Raw genomic sequence first — 4,719 nt, 5'->3', positions numbered from 1 at the left:
CAGTGCCAGAAAAAAAAAGTAATCTCATTCCGAGACAAAGACAGAAAGCATGTTGGAAAACAGATATAAGAGGACAGAAGACACAGCATGTACCTCCCTGCCCGCTATGGGAGGTCAGGATCCCCACCCTGAAAACTTGCTGGGAATGACCCTGTATGCCTCTATGTCATCAGCATTTTTCTTCTCACTTCACTTCTTGTTATCCGAAGAGCAGTGATTTGGTAGCTGCATCTGTTAGATGCAGTGGCAGACATACATCCTTATCCAAAGGGTAGCCGCAGGCAATTGTAACTGTTATTAATCTAACATTTTAAAAATCGGGATACACTCCTGCTTCATTGGCCATATTATATTTATCATTATTTTAATTTCTTTCCAGTTATCTCATTAACCGACATCCTGAGAAATTCTGACAGTTATGAGAGATTCATTTGTTCAATAAAAAAAAAAAAACATTTGTCACAAGTGGAAAAAATGATTGTGATACAGAGCCACAAACTAACACCGTCCAAGACAATACAAATGTTATGCCGACTGTCAGTTTTGAAGGTTGACTGCAACAGTATGGATTGGATTGGCTGGATGATTGGACCAGAAGCTCCATCTGGTAGAGTGCCAGGTTGACAAGTAAACAGCCTGAGTTTGCTTTGCCATTATTCATAAAAGACGACTCATAAAAACCAGAGCATTTATATAGCACAATATCCACAAAACGACTTCAAAAAACTTTACAAGTGGTCCCAAGTCAACAGCAACATCTAACATGTTAGATGAGACATGACACTTGTTAGACGATTCTGCAATTTCTCGGTCAGAGAAACTCTGCTAATGGCCAGGTACTCATTTTACACTGGAGTATTGTGAGAGACAGACCAAGGGGTGAAAAATCGGGTTTTCATATAGTTTGAATACACAAATTATTTTCTTTTTATCCACTGCAGTGGAATCCGCATTAAGTCAAGGGTTATGTTGAAAGTTAACACTTAAGGCTTATGTTGAAAGTTAACAGGACTTATTGTTGCTCCCAAATTTTCTGTTCTTTATCTTTCCAAGTGTGTTCAGTTATTAATGAATAAAGTCAGCCCTGCTTAAAGTCAGTCAATTTTTCTGGATTGGATAAGCAAGTCATTTTCTTTTTACCCACTATATGTTCTTTACATTTGGATAATCAAAGGTAGACAAAAGGCTGAAAAGACGGTTTTTGTCGTTGTTTCATTACATGAGTCATTTTCTTTTCAAAAATAAATAAATAAAATAATCCCCCCCCCCCCCCCCCCAAAAAAAAAAACCAAAAAAAAAACCTGAGCTTTTATATAGTGTGATATTCACTTAATATGCTCAAAGTGCTTTACAACGGGTCCCTGGCCAACAACAACATGTAACAACATCATGGGTGCAAGCAACTGGACCTCAAAAAGCCTGCAAGTCTACTTATGACCAGACATATAATCTGAAAAAGCCTGCAAGATTCACGGTTCAAATTTAATAATATAACTATCACTGTGTCACAGTCGCATCGTGATTCAAAAGTTTCGCTTAATCCTATGGACGTACCTGACCCGATTGTTGGGACCTAAACAAAAAACAAACAAAAAAACCCCAAAAAATCAATCAAATCCAAATCGCAAAAAGCCGGCGACGTTTTTTCCGGTAATCCAATTGGCCGGCAGGCCGGCTGTAGCCAGCACCCTTGCACCCATGCAACATGTAGAACGAGACATGACGCCTGTTAGGCGATATTACAATTTTTTCCGACACAGACAACGCTGTTAACGGCCAGGTACTCATTTTACACCTGAGTACATTGAGAGCATATGAGTAAAGAATTTTTTCCAAGGACTCAACTATGTGCCGATTGTCATACGACCAGACCACATAGCCGCACACACTATATTCTGACTGTCACTATAACCAACCTTTATTTTTCGGATTATTAACACCAATCATTATTTGGGAGGTCGTACAAAATCATCAATCCAAACAAAAAACAAACAAAAAACTCAGAGATTTTTTATACATAAAGCAATATCTACTTTATCTGATCAGAGTGCTTTACAATTACAATTTAAAGGGATCCAAAGACATCGATTACACTTAACATGTGACCAAAAAAATAGGACGCCTTTGGGATGTGAATTCAATTTTTTCTTTTTTCAATGAAGAGAACACAGTAACAGGTCAGGTACTCACACCTAAAAAAATGTGAGTGAAATAACTTTTTAAAACTCAAAAACTTTGCACCACCTACAACAGGACCTTAGCAAAGGACTAATGGGTGACCAAACGAGTGTCATACCCTTAACACTAGACAATAAAGCAATAGTCATTAAGTAATGAAAAGAGTGATAAAAAAAGTGAAAGTAGGTAATACTTGTCAGAGTTATCCATCATTCAAAATCAGACAAAGTTCAAAAAGTCTACATAAAGAAAGATATTTTCATTCCATGAAAATGACAAAATAGGTGCCTTTAACACTCAACCATCACTTTGAAAATGGACGAATGAACCAATTAAATCATACTTCCGCAGAGCTCGTTTTACCTACTGCTAAAACTTTCTTGGTACAAATACAGCTGGCATAATGTTGATTCATATTTGTTAAGTAGAAATTCAATTCTTGATGAAGTCTAAACTCAAATAAACATTTTGACAATACTTTGTGCCTAGATTATCTGTTTCAGAATTTCACAGACAAGACCAATTGCCAGCTACCCATTAGATAAGATGCAAAGTAGTTTCCGTAAATCTAACATGTCCAGGTATCCAATTGTTCCCCAATAGACAGGGTAGTTGAAAATATTTCTACTTTTGCAAAGACATATCAACAAATATATATTTTTTGAAAAAAAAGGAGAAAAATAAGAATTGAATCTGTTTTGTTGTCAAACTTGAATGTCCTGAATTATACAACTCACTATTCGGTAATAACCTCAGCTGACGCAAACTAAAGTTATGTATAAGTAAGATAAGCTTTCAAATGATTTGGCGTGAGGGCAAGAATTTATTACTTTTTTTTAAACACATTTTCTCTGAATATTGCTGCCAATCTCTACACCTAAGAATGATACACAGGAAAATGTAAATTTGGCAACAAAGAAAAAAAAGCTAATCAATCCCTCAGAAAGTCAAATCTTCAACGAAGGCAGCACAAGATGATTATTATCATTATTATGAAAGAAAAAAAAATCTCTCAAAACATCACAGTGAAAAAAAAACTTTACCATGCACAAATTGAAAAGTTGGTTATACCGATGCTGTTTCTTTCATTGGCAGTTAGAGTTATCACGTACGGAGGTAGAGCAGATAGGTTGAAGTTGATTCTTTATTAATTAAGTATCACCCAGTTCTTCTGTCATAACCATGCTATCTTAGACTTTAGACTTAGGTCTAAGTCTAATCGCTAGCCAATGTGGCGTTCTAACTAAATTTGTCGTCAGACAGAAATTGATAAGAACAGACCATCTGAAAGGAATCTTAAAGTGATTTAAATACAGTTGAGTGGCGACATATATGATTGGATTGCTATCGACGAGATAAACTTCTTGGAACAAACAGCTTCAGCTTCGGCAGTGGTAGCAGACCAAACATTCCCAGCCAGCGAACAGCTGATCAACCGTCCGCTTTATAGACAGGAACAAAGACGAACAAAGATCATGCAACTGTCTAAAACCCAAAGATAAATTAGCAAAAGATAGCCTATCATTTAAAAAAAGATCCCATTTCATTATGAACACCAATGTTAACTTGATATTATGGGATAAATGTACAAAATAAACATTCAAATGTAAACAGCACAGACAATAACAATATTCTATTTATAGATTTAAATCCACGGACTTTGAAATCGTCTGCTAGATTTTCAAACCAGATAATTTCCAACGATTATGCTATTGAATGGCAAACATTTTGACATACCGATGTGAATCATTGATGAACAATTACATGACCAAAGTAGCTGATCATTTTAAAACTTCAGAATATAAAAATAATTTATTTTCGATCAAGGACAATCGAATGTGTGCTTTCCATGCAATGTTTACCACCATTCATTTCCCGAACTAAGTCACATGACTGCATAAACTGCTGACGTCAGGATCGAAATGATGATCATTCCGATCTCAGAATACTCTCTCTCTCTGTAGAACAAAAAAAGGCGATATGTACAGAGCAAACGATTCAAAAGACATAAAAGTAAACGGAATGGAATAAATCTGAAAAAACTCATAAATAAATGAAAAAAAATTGAAATGAAAATGAGGTTAAAACTACTTATTTAGGCTTTATATAGTATAATTTTTCACTTGCTATCAAGGCATCGGTGGTCTAGTGGTAGAATACTCGCCTGCCACGCGGGTGACCCGGGTTCGATTCCCGGTCGTTGCAATTTCTTTTTTTTTTTTTCCATTTGTACGTCTGTTTCCCAGTCTATTTTTCTTCGTCTAGAACCAGTTTTTCTCTTCTTTTTTTTTTTTTTTCCTTCTTTAAATTTATTTATTTGCTTATTTGCATTTATTTATTTTTCTTAGCTTGTATTGATTCTATAATGTTAATACCAGTGATTGATAATCATTTATAATATGTAAAAATAAATTGTCTTATTCTATATTCATTTTATCTTATTATTATTTTTTTTTCTTCTACGTTCTATTGCTGGAATCGGTCTTGATCATAAACAAAACCTATTTATGAATAAGCTGTATCGTGGTATCGGTAACTCGA

At 35.2% G+C, this 4,719-nt stretch overlaps 1 protein-coding gene and 1 non-coding gene across 13 annotated transcripts in view; one reads left to right on the top strand and one right to left on the bottom strand.

The window, feature by feature from the left end:
- Positions 1 to 4,065, bottom strand: part of LOC144959809 (ATP-binding cassette sub-family G member 4-like) — a 150,668-nt gene extending 146,603 nt beyond the window's left edge. For 7 of the 12 annotated variants that reach the window (XM_078892571.1, XM_078892575.1, XM_078892562.1 and 4 more), the window contains exon 1: positions 3,916 to 4,065. The gene's annotated coding sequence lies outside the window, so the exon portion shown is untranslated. The remainder of the gene's footprint in view (positions 1 to 3,915) is intronic. The other 5 variants (XM_078892572.1, XM_078892563.1, XM_078892580.1 and 2 more) reach the window with 3 other exon arrangements.
- Positions 4,066 to 4,312: 247 nt separating this feature from the next.
- Trnag-gcc (transfer RNA glycine (anticodon GCC)) lies at positions 4,313 to 4,383 on the top strand. The gene has a single exon. It is a non-coding gene; the product is annotated as a tRNA-Gly (tRNA).
- The last annotated feature ends 336 nt before the right edge of the window (positions 4,384 to 4,719 follow it).

Source organism: Berghia stephanieae, chromosome 14, assembly GCF_034508935.2.
Source record: "Berghia stephanieae isolate SIO BIC M18660-M18661 chromosome 14, UCSD_Bste_1.3, whole genome shotgun sequence".
Classification (NCBI taxonomy): Eukaryota; Metazoa; Mollusca; class Gastropoda; order Nudibranchia; family Aeolidiidae; genus Berghia; species Berghia stephanieae.
This window is presented reverse-complemented; position numbering and strand designations above follow the sequence as displayed.